The sequence below is a fragment of the Tenrec ecaudatus genome, chromosome 1 (assembly GCF_050624435.1).
Source record: "Tenrec ecaudatus isolate mTenEca1 chromosome 1, mTenEca1.hap1, whole genome shotgun sequence".
In the NCBI taxonomy this organism is placed as follows: domain Eukaryota; kingdom Metazoa; phylum Chordata; class Mammalia; order Afrosoricida; family Tenrecidae; genus Tenrec; species Tenrec ecaudatus.
In genome coordinates, this window is record NC_134530.1 from 632,045 (window position 1) to 647,981 (window position 15,937).

A 15,937-nucleotide genomic window follows, 5' to 3' on the forward strand; every position below is an offset into this window, starting at 1 on the left:
CTCTCATGGTCAGATGGAGGGGCTATTGGGAGAACGCTGAATGTGAGTCCCCTTCCCACCCGTCTAAGCACTTTGAACATTCCTCCTGACCCCTCCCTGTGCTGGGAACCTGCTCACCTGGCCAGGGGTGGTGCTGTCAGGTGTCTCCCCTCCCAGGTTGCTGCCTCCCCCCACCCCCAGTATGTGCATCAGTGTGCAATCACGGACCAGGGCCAGAGGGACCGACCATGTGCTCTGGGCCACGAGCCCACAGCCCGAGCCACACAGGCCCCTCCGCCCTCTTGGAGGAAGCAGGACAATGACCTCGTAAACATGGACAGGCAGCTATGGGCAGCTGACCCGGGCCCTGCAGGAAATGGCTGCTGGAGAGAGAAAGCCAGGAAGGGGCTGGAAGGTTCCGGAAGGTTCCGGAAGGCCTCATGAGGAGGGAGAGTTCATAGGATGGGGGCTGGGGCACAGGAAGGGGCTGGGGGGTGGCAGCCTTGGTCAGCCAGACCTGAGGGGATGGATGCTGACAGGCCCCTGGAGGGTGTCTACTGCCATGGTGTTGGCTCTGCGGGCAGAAGGGGCCTCTCGCATGGGGGTCATATGTGAGTGGGCCCCAGTGGTGACCCAGAGGCCTGCCTGCACCTGCCCCAGAACCTGTGACCTTGCGGATGTAGGTAGGGGTCTCAGGGTAAGACCACCCAGGCTGCCTGCAGTTTCCGGCAGCTGCCACCCCGGGGTTCTGATGCCCCCCAGCCTCGGGGCCCACCCCCAGCTCAGTGTCAGGGAGCTCTCTGCTGAGAGCCAAGGCCTCCCACTGCCAGAGTTCTGGGAGGGGGCTGCCAGGCCTTGCTTCTGCGTCAGAGCCTGGAAGACTTCCCATGGTGCCTGCACACGGGAGCATGAGCGCCGTGGGGTGACAGGTGCACAGGGTGGCGGGCGGCACGGCTGGGGGTGTCAGGGTCACATGCAGCCAGCAAGGGCAGCAGAGGGGACACCCCCGGCGGGCGCCCCCTGGCAGCCAGCACCCTGAGAAGCCATCATTGCAGCTGCTTGCTGAAATGTCAGCCCATCCCCAGGGGTGTCCCTCTGTCTTGGACTCTCCTCTTTGCCACGCATGGTGATGCCCTCGCTGAGTGGGCCCCCAACCCTGGGCAAGTGTTCTTCCGGGAGGAAGATGATGGGGAGGTTTCAGGGAAAGAGGCACCAGGAGGGGTGGGGGCAGAGACTGGGCAGAGGCCATGCTCAGGATCCTCTGGGACCACCCCAAACCCGCCGCACTGGTGGAGACGCAGGCGCCACCGGCTCCTGGTGGCTCTGAGCGCTTGCGCTGAGACCCTCCGCGCCACCAGGGCTGCAGCAGCGTTTGGCTCGTCACCAGGGTCCGGGTCCCGGCTCAGGCGGGCGGCCGTTGCCTGGCAACGGGCGCTAACAGACCTCGCTGCCCGGCTCGCGCTCTCTCACCGCCTTGCAAAATTTATTAAAAGCGAGATGTCTTGATAGCAGGGAAACGTGAGCTGCGGTGAGCGATCAGATGCCAGCTGCCCACCGCCCGCCCGGGTCATCCGACCTGGGAGCGGGGCTCTGAGTTAGGGAGGGAAGTCCCCGCCCCCGCCCTGCCTAGACCTTGGCAGAAGAAGGCTTGTTGTTTGTAAATAAAATAAACCCTATGAGCTTCCCTCGCAATTACCAGGGTGTTATAAAACCAGGCTTCTCCCCCAAGGCCACCTTGCCCGGGGGACATTTGGCGATGTCACCACTGGCCAAAGTGCTGGTATTGGCGGCAGCCAGAGAAGCGGCTTCCCACCTCCTACAGCGCCCGGGTGCTCTCCCCCAGGGGAAGAAGCACCGGCCCAGGGTCAGGGGCGACCAATGGCCAGACCCTGCGTACTTATTTGGGGAAGACATCTTTGGGTCAGAGCCTGTGCAGGCTGACTCCCAGTGACCCTCTAACTGCCTCTGGTTGATGAGAGTGGGAGGAGAGAGCCTCACCTTTCTTCAGGGAGGCGCCTGGTGGTTTCGAACTGCTGACCTTGCAGCTAGCAGCCCAAGGCTTAAGCACACACCACCAGGGCAGGCTCCTGAGTCAGGCCCGAGTTGGCACACAGGTAACACTGTCAACCACACCACCCCCTGCTCAGCGGGTCGGACCCAGCAGACTGCCTCTTTCTCTTTCTTTTAAAATTAATCACTTTATTGGGGGCTGCTTATAAATCTCGTAACAAGCTATCATTAAGCACACTTGTACACAGGTTGGCATCAACATTTCCAAAGCATTTTGTTTCTACTTGAGCCCTAGGTATCAGCTCCTCTTTTCCCTCCCTCTCCCACGCCCCCTCTTTCTCTCCCTGAACCCCTGCAGGATTCGAACCACACAGTTTTGAGTGATTCATACCCCCCCAGCCCCCCACACTGTAAACCAGGCTCCTGCAGCCCCTGTGGTGGGTGTCCTCCCCACCTGGTGGGTGGGTCCCCATGTAGGCAGTAATTAAGGGACACACAGTGACCCTAGCCCAGGGCTTCTCAGGTGAGGGACATTTGGTGAGGGGGGCGGGCAGAGGGGCCCCTCCCCAGCGAAGGACCAGGCCTTGTGTAGTAGTGCCCTGGTACCTAGGCTCTCAAGACAGGGCCCTCCGTTGGGGTGTTGGGGGGTGGGTGGGCAGGGAGGAGCCACCCTTTCAGGGAGCATGCCCTGAGGGTCCTTGGCAGACAGGAATTGGAGAGCCTCCGGTAGCCCTGTCGTCGCCAACATCAATAGTTTATAGCGAGAAGCAGACACAGATCATATGGCCTGGTCAGCTCCAGTGGCCTCAGTGCCCAGCTGCTCACCTGCAGGGGGGATGGGGGACGGCGCTTTGCAGACAGGACAGGCCTGTCCCCCACGTTGGCCAGCCCAGCAAGCGCAGCCGTTGCCTTGGCACCAGGCCACCCTTGGGAGGGACCAAGATGTGGATTTGTCCTTGGGTTTTTTTTGCTTTTATTTTGGCTGGTGGGGGAAGACCTGGGCTGCTGTGCTCGTCCAAGGAGAGGCCGGCGGTGGTAGGGGGTTGTGTGTATCAGGGGGTGTCGGGGTGGGGGTTTGTAACGAGAAGACCCAGAGGCTGCCAGTGGGCTGCAGCACCCATACTCCCCCCACCTCCAAGACTTGTTTTCAACTCTGAGGATTTGGGTTTGGTCAGCGCTTCAAGCCAGCCTGGAGGCTGGTGGTTTGAGTCTGCTGGGGACGTCGTGCAAGACAGGTGGGACCATGGGCTTCTGAAAAGCCCCAGCCGTGGTTCTCCAGTGGGCTCTGCCTCCTGGCAACCAGAGGGCAGAGGGCTGCCCCAGTCTCCCAGACAGCCTCCTGGGGAGTGGCTGGGGGTTCCTGTAGCACACCTTGCCCTTAGCAGCAGGTGCTTAGGCTGCCACACCCCCAGAGTCCTTTCCACCTGGGCCACAGCCCCACCGATGCTCTGCGAGGCTCTGGAGCAGACTGGGGTGCCCTGGGCCTAAGCTAGCATGGTGCCAACCAAGATCAGCAAGCTCTCCCCACACCGAGCTGTAGCAGGCCATTCAACCCTGTGTCTGACTGACAACATCACACCCCAGGGCCCCGCCCAGGGCTTCTCAGTGGCTCCTAACCTCATTTGTGTCAGGATGTACACTGGTGCAGATAGGAGCTGGAGGCACACGGAATCCAGGTGGATGACACCTTCAGGACCAGGGGTGTGAGGGGCGATGCTGGGAGGGTAGAGGGTGAGTAGGTTGGAAAGGAGGAACTGATTACAAGGATCTACATGTGACCTCCTCCCTGGGGGACGGACAACAGAAAAGGGGGTGAAGGGAGACGCTGGATAGGGCAAGATATGACAAAATACTAATTTATAAATTATCAAGGGCTCATGAGGGAGCGGGGAGGGAGGGGAAAAAGTGGACCTGATGCAAAGGGCTTAAGTGGAGAGCAAATGCTTTGAAAATGATTGGGGCAAAGAATGTATGGATGTGTTTATACAATTGATGTATGTATATGTATGGATTGTGGTAAGAGTTGTATGAGCCCCTAATAAAATGTTAAAAACAAAAAAGAAGTACACAGACCTAGGTGGAGGATATGTCAAGAAATAATGGTTTCACATTGTGATAAAGATTTAAATAAAGGAGCTATGATTTTTGTAGCGATAAAAAAAACCCAACCCGACCACCCTATCGCCATTGAAAACAAAAACAAACAAAAAACACCTTTCCATCCAGTCCGCCGCCCTAGGACGGAGGAAAACTGCCCCAAAACGTGACATTTTGACGGGAGCAGAGGCCACCTCTTTCTTCCTGAGCTTGGCAAAGCCTGTGACTGCAGTTCTGGGGCAGAAAACCTCTCGAAGGAGAGACTCCGCCTCCAGAAAGTAGCCCCCTGCGGCTACACTGTTGGTCTGTAACTACCCCTTCTGAGTCGGAAACAAAGAAGCAACAGGGCACTTGGAAAACAGCTTCCCTGGTGGGAAGGCGCCAGATGGTGCAGGAGAGAATTTTCGTGGGGCCAACACATATGTGCTCGTTGGAAATGCCCTTTGTCAACCGTGAGGAGCCCCCACCCCCCAGGACCTCAGTAGCCATTGGACGGACATCCATGGAACGGCGAAAAGGTGGCTCCGTGCAGCAGACCCGGCGCAAAGGGGCTCCGAGGCGGAAGGGAACAAGCCCACCCTCAAGGGGGTCTGGTCTGTGTCCCGAGAGAAGGCCGGCTGGGAGAGGACCCCAGATCAGCGCCCCCAGGGGAAGCAGGAGGCCATCCAAAGGGCAGCGGAGAAAGAAGCATCGAGATGAGTGTCACAAGGTGTTAGGAACCAGCTCTCGAAGATGCTGCTGTTGTGGGCCATGTGCACAACACCGACCGTCCGCTCCTGTGCAGCTCTGACAGCCTTCCTGTGCCTGAGCCTCCGGATGCAGTCATTGTGAGCTTCCTGGCGCTCGCCGCCCCTTCCCTTGACCAAGCAGGATGTCCTTCTCCAGGGACTGGGCTCTCCTGACCACCTGCCCAGCCCTCTGTGGTAGTTAACAACATCCTCTCATGTCAACGTGAGACTGTGAAGGGGTGGAGTCTGGCCTCTCAATCAGGTCACAGCCAGTGGTGTCTCAGTGTGGACGTGGCCTTCTCCTGAGGATTCTGGGAACTCCTGTCTTCCTCCCTGGAGGGTGGACACACACGCTCTCTGCTTTGTCTTCCCGTTGAGAAACCACATGGAGCTACGCTGATGGAGCCAGAGCCCTGGAGCTGGAGGAGCCACGTGGGGACCCACGCCAGCACTCAGGTGCTTCCACCGCCACGGGATCCACAAGACTTTGCACCCACTGGCCTGTGATCTTCCTGCATTCGGCGTCATTGCAGGTGTTGTGTGAGTCTGAAGAGGACTTTATAGATTAGTATCGGACACATGGGCTAATATCGGACTGATGGGCTTGACCTGGACTGGGCGGATGTTGTCTTAATGTAAAATGGCTCTTTGATATAAAGTTCTCTCTTACACACATATGAGTGTTTATGGATTTGTTTCTCTGGTCCACCCGGACTAACACACCATCCTTGCCCCTAAGGAGCACTCTGGCCGTCTTCCAACACAGAGCAGTGTGTCATTCAAATGCATCCCTTCTTCCTCGGTCTTCCTTACTCAGTGTCCATCCAACTGTCACGTGCATAGGAGGCCGCGGAGATCATCATGGCTGGGGTCAGATGCACCTCAGTCCTCAAAGGAACATCCTTGCTCTTCAACACGCTAAGGAGTTCCTGTGCAGCAGGTTTACTTAAAGCAACGTATCTTTGGCTCCCTTGACTGCTGCTTCCATGAGCGTTGACAGTGAATCCAGGCAAGGTGAACTCCTGGGCAGCTTCCGAAGCGAAGGCTAATGGAAGAAATGATGACGTCCAAGAGCTGAGCAGAAGGCGGCAAAGGCTGGCTGCTCGAGGAGACAAATACAAAGGTCAAAGATGCTGAGACAGCGTCATACACAGGGAGCCTCTGCTGAAGACACTTCAACAGCCGCCGCAAATGGCACTTCGGCCAGGTCCAGCCGAGGACAGAACACTGCTGACGCAAGGCAGAGACGACCAGAGAGACGCTTACGTGTGTTTTGCTGACTGAGACAAGGCAGTCGACTGTGTGGATCATCACAGACTGTGGATAGTCCTGAGGAGGCGGGGAATTCCAGACGCTTCGTTGTGTTCATGTGTGACTTGTATGCAGACCAAAAGGCAGGTGCCTGGTTTTACAATCAGGAAAGGTGTGGGGCAGCTTGCATCCTCTCACCACACTTGTTCCTTCTCTGTGCTGAGCAAAGCACCAAGGAGCCGGCTTCTATGGACAAGACTGTGGCATCTGGCTTGGGGGAAGGCTCAGGATCCGCTTCCAGTCCCTGGAGCAGGACGCCATGCTTGGGAAAGTCGAGGGTCAGAGAAAAAGAGGAAGACCTCTGACCCGACGGATGGACACAATGCCTGCAACAAGGGTGCAGAGCCAGGCAGTGCTTGGGTCTGTTTTCCATAGGATTAACGATTAGGAACAACTTCTGTCTGTCTCTCTGTCTGTCATCTATCATCATGCCTCTCCTCCTGTGTTCCAAACTCTAAAGAGGTCTCCGCAGCACATTTACCAGGGCCAGGCTCCCTTTGATCTCCTGCCTGCCTCCTGCTTTCCTTCAACTTGCTCAGGACCTGTTAGGGGCAGCCAGCCTGAACCTGCAGAGCCCCATGGCCGCATTTCAGGAATGTGGCTGGGACACTCCCAGCCCCTGCCTCCTCCCAGCCCCAGCTCTCCCAGAGACCTTGTTCTCCTGGTCCAGTCCTCTCCCCTCTTACTCAGGCCCTCCCCCCTCCCCAGACCCCTTTCCCCCTTCGCCCAGCCTCACCCCCTCCCCCATGCCCCCAGCCCTCAGACCCCCAGAGCTCAGACCCACCCTTCGTTTCACAACAGCAGAACTTGACAGATAGGAAGAAACACAGGAGACCGTGGGGGGTGTCATTTGCACCCCACAGTCTGTGTTTGGTGTGGGTGTGTCCCCTGTGCCACATTCTATTCTTCCCCAGACGCTGCTGGGGGTGCATGCCAGTGTCACGTCCATCGGCGGTTCAGTTGGTTCTAATGACAAGGACCACATCAGGTGCCCGCAGGGCAGTTCTGACTCACAGCGAGGGGCACTGAGCTTAGACAGCCTGCTGGCCTTGTGCTCAGTGAACAGCCCAGACCCTGACACTGTGCCTGTGTGTCCGTATCCGTGTGCGTGCGTGCGCGTGTGCGTGTTCACACTGCACAAAGCAGCCTCGTGTTGCTGGAAGGGCCCAAGTCGGCTCACACCCACAGCCACCCACGCCCCGTTGCAGAGCCTAAATTCTGAGCACCCCGGTTTGCAAAAGGCGATGGACGGAGGGCAGTGAGCCCCAAATCCATTTGCGGAGCCCCCATTGGGATTGGGAGCCCTGGTGGTGCGGTGGTTACACACTGGGCTGCCAACCACAAAGCCAGCAGTTCAAAACCACCAGCCGCTCCGAAGGAGGAGACTGGGGCGGTCTACTCCCGTCGAGAGTCCCAGAAATGCATAGGGTCAGCCCTGTGAGGTCGCTGTGAGTCGGCACCAACTCCACGGACGGACGGCCGGGCAGCCGGCCATTGAGTCTGTTTGCTTTTGTCCACGTAATGAAGCCTTCCCTGAGCTCTTTCTGAACACTACCCAGGGATGCAGAGAATCTGGTCTGGCAGAGGGGTGGGGGTGGGGGACAGGCTCTCTCTGAGGGGCTTGCCTGGGTGTGGCCCTGGTGGAGGTCACCTTACTGGTGATGTTTGGGAGGTTACATCACAAGGAAACCGCACCCTTGAGAGAACCCCCTCTCTGCCCCTGACCCCACCCCTAACCCAAACCAGTCCATCCTGGCTCAGAGCAGAATTGCTCCCTGGGGGGCCCAGGCTGTTGCTTTTCCTGCAGCAGAGCCTCTCTGGGATAGCCGCCCATGCGGAACTCGCTGCAACCTGCTGCTCCAGCTCAGACTCCCTGCCAGCGAGTCAGAACCGAGCAGACGTGCCCCTGTGGGCTTCCGAGACTCCAACTCTTTACCGCAAGAAGGAAGCCTGGTCTTTCTCCCACAGAGCGACTGGTGGTTTTGAACCGCTAACCTTGAGATTAGCAGCCCCATCTGTCACCACTGGGCAACCAGGGCTCCTTCTGACGGCCTCAGACAGAAGTCAGAATCCGCTGACCGCAGTGGGTGGAGGACCAAGGTGTGACCACACCCCCACAGGGCTCCACCGGCCCCTAGGAATCCCGGCTGCACTTTCTGCTCTGAAACATCGCCCCCCTCCGCCCCCCTGGAGTGTGTGCCTTCTGTGCCTGACTCCCTGAGGGCAGAAGGTTTCCAACGTCCACACCTGTTACCTACGGGGAGGAACCCTGGAGGTGTCATGGTCACTCTCTGGGCTCCTAACTGCAAGATCAGCGGTTCGAAACCACCAGACAGGGCTCTCTGCTCCTGCGAGGAATCACGGTCTCGGAAGTCCACCGGGGAGGTTCTGTGCCCCACAGGGTCGCCATGAATCAGAACCGACTCAATGGCAGTGAGCTTGGTTTTGTTTGCTTGTTTGGGGGTTGGTTCTACTCCTGTAGCGTGACCGCCTCGGACACCCACCAGGGCCCGTCCACCCTGTCCTGCGGGGTCGCTGTGAATCGGGACGGACTTGACGGCTGGGTGTTTGGCTGTCTGTTCTCAGGGGCCATCGACTGGTCTGGCCCACAGTGACCAGTGCACAACAGAACGAAACACTGCCCCGTCATGCGCCGTCTCGCCGCGGGTCCTCTCCTGAGCCACTGTGTCCGTCTGTCCATCTCATCGGGGGCCTTCTTTTTATGCCGCCCCGCCCATTCCAAGCCTGATGTCCTCGGTGGGGGAAGCTGTTTGCTCCCGAGGCAAACGGGCCAGGAGCACCACCTTCACGGGTCAGGGCCCGGGAGCTGGGGAAGCATCAGCTGGCCTGGCGCTCCGCCGGAGATAAAACCGGCACTTGGCTATAGTTTCCCAGCAAACTTAGCCGTGATTTCATGTTGCCAACCTTGTTTTCCTTTCCCGTCTGTGAACAGCTTGGCTGACATATTATTGCTTTTTTTATTGGGGGCATGTACACATCTTATCACAATCCATCCATCCATCCATGTGTGAAGCACATTGGCACATTTGTTGCCATCATCCTTTTCAAAATAGTTTCTTTCTACTTGAGCCCTTGGTATCAGCTCCTCATTTCCCCTCCCTCCCTTGGCTGAAGTACTAATGCTTCATTGTATATCCTCAATTAATTGTCAACCGTCCCCTTGTGTAAACCTGCCGTGCGTGGCAGGCTGCTTGCAGGGAGCGTAGTTAGACCTGCCTGGAATAAAGTTCTGGGTCCTGGAGCATCTATGCTGCAGGCCCCCCTGCACCCCAAGTGTTGTCTGTGATCTTCTCTCCTATCTGATGGTGCCCCCCTCGATCCCATGAGATTTGTCTGATCAGAGCTGGACTCCATGTATATTGCAGTCCTTCTCCAGGGACTGCTCTCTCCTGACCACACGTCCAAAGTATGGAAGAGGAAGTCGCCCCACCCTTGCCTCTAAGGAGCACTCTGGCCTTACTTCCTCCAAGACAGATCAGTGTGTCCTTTGGGCGGTCCATGGTCCTTTCAATACTCTGCCCCAGCACCACACTTCAAATTCAAATCGGCTCTTCTTCGGGCTTCCTTAATCAATGGCCGACTCTCACAGGCATAGGAGGCCACGGAGAAGACCAGGCCTGGGGCCAGGCGCACCTTGGTCCTCAAAGCAGCATCCTTGCTCTTCAACTCGCTAAAGAGGTCTGTGCAGCAGGTTCGCCTAATACGTCTTCTGATCTCTCGACCACTGCCTCCGTGAGCATCCGCTGTGGATCCAGCAAGACGAAATCCTTGACAACTTCACCCTCCTCTCCATTTAACATGATGTGACCTACTGGTCCAGCTGTGAGGATTTGGGTCTTTTTTTTTTTAACGTTTTATTAGGGGCTCATACAACTCTTATCACAATCCATACATACATCAATTGTGTAAAGCACATCTGTACATTCTTTGCCCTCATTATTCTCAAAACATTTGCTCTCCACTTAAGCCCTTTGCATCAAGTCCTATTTTTCCCCTCCCTCCCTGCTCCCTCCTCCCTCATGAGCCCTTGTTAATTTATAAATTAGTATTTTGTCATATCTTGCCCTGTCCAGTGTCTCCCTTCACCCCCTTTTCTGTTGTTCATCCCCCAGGGAGAAGGTCACATGTAGATCCTTGTAATTGGTTCCCTCTTTCCAACCCACTCACCCTCTACCCTCCCAGTATTGCCACTCACACCCCTGGTCCTGAAGGTATCATCCACCTGGATTCCCTGTGCCTCCAGCTCCTATATGCACCAGTGTACAACCTCTGCTCTATCCAGTCTTGCAAGGTAGAATTCAGATCATGGTAGTTGGGGGGGAGGAAGCATTTAGGAACTGGGGGAAAGCTGTATTCTTCATCAGTGCTACATCGCACCCTGACTGACTCATCTCCTCCCCTAGACCCCTCTGTGAGGGGGTCTCCAGCAGTCGACAAATGGGCTCTGGGTCTCCAGTCTGCACTTCCCCCTTCATTCACTATGGTAAGTTTTTTTTTCTCTGATGATGCCTTATACCCGATCCCTTTGACACCTTGTGATTGCACAGGCTGGTGTGATTCTTCCATGTGGGCTTTGTTGCTTCTAAGCTAGATGGCTGCTTGTTTACCTTCAAGCCTTTAAGATCCCAGACGCTATCTCTTTTGATAGCCGGGCACCATCAGCTTTCTTCACCTGCTTGGCTTCAGCAGTTGTGTCGGGAGAGTGAGCATCATAGAGTTCCAATTTAATAGAAGAAAGTATTCATGCATTGAGGGAGTGCTTGAGTAGAGGCCCAAGGTCCTTCTGCCACCTTTATACTAAACCTATAAATATAGGCACATAGATCTATTTCCCCATCCTCCTATATATGTTTGCATGTACATGTCTTTGTCTAGACCTCCATAAATGCCCTTTGCCTCCTAGCTCTTTCCTCTATTTCCCTTGACTTCCCTCCTGTCGATTTGGGTCTTGACCCTGAGTTGTGATCCACACTGAAGGCTGCGATCCCTGGGCTTCCTCAGCAAGGGCTTCGAGCAAGGCTGTGTCATCTGCAGACAGGAAGTTGTTTACGAAGCCTTGCTCCCATCCTGACGCCACACTCACCTTCCTACCATCCAGCTTCTCTGAGGGTCTGCTCGGCGTACAAAGTGCACAAGAATGGTGAGAGGACACCACCCTGAGGCAGGTCCTTCCTGACTGTAAGCCGCGCAGTGTGTCCTTGTTCTGTACAAGTTCCAAGCGAGCACAATGGGGTGCGCTGGAATTCCCATTCTTCTCAAGGCTGTCCTAGTTTGTTACGTCTTTGCCTGGTCCACATCTTTCTGGTAGTTTCCGCTTTGAGCCAAGACCCCTCTGGCATTGGCAATGACATCCCTCACTCCACAGCCTCTCCTGAAGCCCACCTGGACTTCTGGCAGCTCCTCGTCAATGTACTGCTGCAACCATTGTTGGATGAGCTTAAGCAAAACACTACTGTGCGCCTTACTTCCGATGTCATTCCATAGTGTGAATGCTCTGTCGGGCCACCGTCTTTGGGAACGGGCACAGATGAGTTTGGTTGGGCGCGAGTCTGTGCCACACAAGCGCACTGCGACCGAGTCCTTCCGACACCCGGGACTGTCAGGTTAGTGGCCTAGAACCACCAGGCAGAGCTTGCTGCTGATGCCTGGTAGAGGAACCCTCCAGTGTAGGCGGGGGCGGGGGGAGCAAGCATTTTGTTTATCCACCATCTGCCCACGGGAAAGCAAAACGTGCTTGCTTCTTCAGCGCAGTGAACCTTCTGCCTCCGGACCCCACCCGCCACGCTGTCAAGTTTCTCTGTAAGCCCACAGCCTTAAAATGCCCAGGGAGCAGGTGGGAGGGAACCTGTGGGTGGGGAGGCCTGGGAGCCATGAGGAGGCGTGGGGAGGGTGGGGGTCACACAGTGGATGGGGGTGGGGGCAGGGGTGTCATCAGCACCCAGACACTTGGGCCTCTCCGGGAGCGTGGGCAGGGACACAGCGGAAGGCTGGGGGGGGGTTGGACGTGTCCAGGCTCAGCATCCTGCCCTGAGGGGTGAGGATCGGGTGGGGGTCCGGCCCTGTCCCCTCAGGGCTACTTTCTGGGGCTGGACTCATGCCTGGGTGACCTCCAACCCCAAAGGTGAGCCTTCTGCACCTGGGACACTGATTGGGCTGGGGGCAGGAAGGGGCGTAGACAAGGCAGGGGCGGGGACAGGGACGGGCAGGGGCGGGGGGGGGGGGGGGGGGCGGGGGGGTGCAGAGAAAGTGAAGGGGCGGGGACAGGGACGGGACAGGGCGGGGCGGGCCCTAGAGTGTAGCGCAAACAATGCTCACAGTGGGCCGGGTGGACTGCTGGAGGCCCAGAAACCCCCAAGTGGGACACACGCAGGCTCTGGGACGGGGAGGCGAGGCTGCAGGCGCACTGAGAGCGGCTGCTCCCCAACCCAACTGAGATGCGAATTCACGGCCCTGGTGGCGCAGCCGTCAAGCACTCGGCTGCCATGGGGAAGGTTAACTATTGACATCCTGGAGGAACACTGGCCACCCGGTCCCACATAGCAGTCAACCCAGACCCTGTGGGGCAGCGAAGGGCCTCCAATCCTGACATCAAGGTCAGCAGTTCCAAACCTCCAGCAGCCTCTCGGAGACAGATCCACCCTGTCCCGGGGTGCCGTGGGAGCTTGCTTTGGGTTGGGCATTGGGGACGATACAGAGTGAGGCGCTGCCCCGGGACAGCCCTGGGTGCCCAGCTGACTGAGAGGGGACCTGATAGCCAGTGCAGGGCCCCCAGTCAGGGGCTCTGCAGGAGTCAGGCGCACCTCTGATGCGTCTAGCCAAGGGAACAGGTGGGCGGTCCAACCTAGCAGAGAAAGGAGACCCTCTGCGCCCTGTAAGGTGTGCAGAACCCCGTTCGGGCAATGCTCCTGTCCCAAGGGATCCCTCAGTTGGAATCCACTCAACAGGTCTTGGGTTTGGGTTGAGTTTTCTAGAATGACCCGTGAAGTGGGGTCCTGGGGCCCACCCCAGCTAATTACCTTTAGAAAGAGGATGTGATATCCAGTCACCAGTGTGACCCCTCGGCCAACCACAGCTGCTGCTCTAGGCCTTCTTTCGCTGGGGCCCAGTGACGGGATGAAGGGGACCCTGGGCCAAGAGGCAATCCCTCCAGTCCCCCTGGGTCAGTGAGGATGCCCACACTAGGGAGAGGGGGCAGCTGTCCTGGGAAGCAGCAGAGATCCTGCTGGGACCTCCCCCAAACCCTTGCTCATATCTTCCCTGGTTGTACTTGTTCTGGGGGAAAGACCCACATTCAAATGCGTCTCACTGAGATGCAAACAGAACAAAAGCAGAAAGGATCCATGCAGCCATCGAAGGGGCAGCGTTGGTCCCACCCAGTCCAGAGGAAGGAGGATCGATGAAAGAGAAATCCACGTGGAAAGCGTTGGTCCGATGGCGTCGCGGACCACTCAGCCATCAGTCTCCACCAGCCAGAGACCAGGGGCACTAGATGGTGCCCGGCACCACCCACTGCTCTGGAAAGTCCTGGAAGGATGGGGATAGAAAATATGGAACAGAAGTCAGAGTCATAAGGGAGAGTGGGGGGAGGGGGAGGAAAAAACGAGCAGCTGATACCAAGGGCTCAAGTAGAAAGAAAATGTTTTGAGAATGATGATGGCAACAAATGGACAAATGTGCTTGACATCATGGATGGATGGATTGTGATAAGAGCTGTAAGAGCCCCCAATAAAATGATGTTCAAAAAAGAGTCAGAGTCATAAAGAGCAGCAGGCTTCCTGGTCTGATGGAGACGGTGTCGCTGCTGCTGCTGGCAGCAGTGACGTCCAGTGGATGCGACCCACGGTGACCCCTTTGCAAGAGATGGAAACTGCCCAGCCCTGTGCCGTCCTCACCCCCGTTCTGCTGTCAGAGCCCATGGTCACAGCCGCGGTGTCCGTCCATCTCCTGGAGGGTCTTCCCCGTGTGCCCCATGCATCCTACAAACCACCGGAGCGAACCGATGCCTTGGGGCTGTGGTGCCGGAGAAGAGTGTTGAAAGGACCCCAGCTTCCAGAAGAACAATCCGTTCTATCTCAGGAGGAGTAAGGCCCGAGCGCTCCTTCAGGGCAAGGATGGGGAGACTTCATCTCCCATACTTTGGACGTGTTGCCAGGAGAGCCCAGCCCAGGAGCAGGACATCAGGCTTGGTGAAGTGGGGGTGGGGCACCCAGAGAGACAGATGGAATCCCCTTGTCACCCCTCAGGTGTGGAACTGAACTCCCCTGTGGGCAAATAGTCAGCTGAACAACATACAAGCCTCTGCAGGGAAGGAGACCACGCGGGGGTTCCTGCACCTTGAGTCGTCAGCGTTTGAGCGTACAGGGCAGTTACTGACCAGAGGCAGAGCTTGGGGGTCAGGAGACCAGGAGGGATGGCAGTGGGGTGGGGGAGGGTGCAGGGACCTCTCTCTGTTTCTCCACCACTGCTGTCCATGGCTGTATCCATGGTTTCCCGTCTCCTCCTAGGAACTTCAGCATCAGGAGAGTGTGAGTCCAGGTTGACCAGGGAAACAAATCCAAGGAGACTCCTATGTGTGCAAGAGAGAACTTCATATCAACGAGTCATTGTCTATTAAGAAAACATCCCGAGGAGCTGATACCAAGGGCTCACGATGGCAACAAATGCATAAATGTGCTTGACACAATGGAGGGATATGTATGGATTGTGATAAGAATTGTATGAGCCCCCAATAAAATGATTTAAAAAGAAAGAAAACATCCCAGCCCAGTCCAGACCAAGTCCATAAGTCTGATATTAGTCCATATGTCCAATACCGATCTATACAATCCTCTTCAGACTCAGGCAGCCCATGCAATGACATGATGTTGAAAGCAGGAAGACACAGGCCGGTGGATGGAAAGTCTTGTGGATCCAGTGGCAGTGGAAGCATCTCTGTGTCTTGTCAGCAGGAAGACAAAGCAGTGATTGAGAGAGGATCTGGCCTCCAGGAAGCTATTTATCCCTGTTGGGCCTCCAAATGAGATCATCAAGCTGTGATTTGATGGACAGGCTGGACTCCACCCCTTAGCAAGTTGACAGAAGATGATTTAAAAGCCACAAGGAGATTCCTGTTCGAGAAACAGAAGTAGGATCAGCCCATTCCCGGATGGATTTGAAGGTGCACTGGAAATAAAGTTGGGTACAACTCCCCGGAGAAGACGGTGGAGAAGAAGACCCCCCCCCCCCCGCCTGCCGACCCACGCACCACGTTTGCCCAGGCTCACTGTGGCCTGCCGTCGTCCTGATGGTGACTTTGCCACCATCTGACCCGGGGAGCTTGTATCAGCAGATATGTGGTTTCCTTCCTCGGTTTTTATGATTCTGCATCGAAAGGTTGACAATAAATAATGTCAGGCCATTGGCTTGAAAAAGAAAAGAGCAAAAATGAGGAGCTGATGCCAGGGGCTTAAGTGGAGAGCAAATGCTTGGAGAATGATGAGGGCAACGAATGTACAGATGTGTTTTACACAATGGATGAATGTATGGGTTGTGATAAGAGTTGTATGAGCCCCAATAAAATGATTTTTTTAAGTGAAGAAGGGAATACTGATGCCCCGCTCTGTGAACCTTGACTCCAACTCACACCGAACGCTGCAGCCACCCAGGAGGACAGGGCGGCACTGCCCCTGCAGGGTTCCGTGACTATACCTCTTTATGGGAGTAGAAAGCCCTGTCTCCCTCCCATGGGGCTGCTGGTGGTTTCAAACAGCAGACCTTGTGGTTAGCAGCCCCAACGCATAACCGCTAAGCCA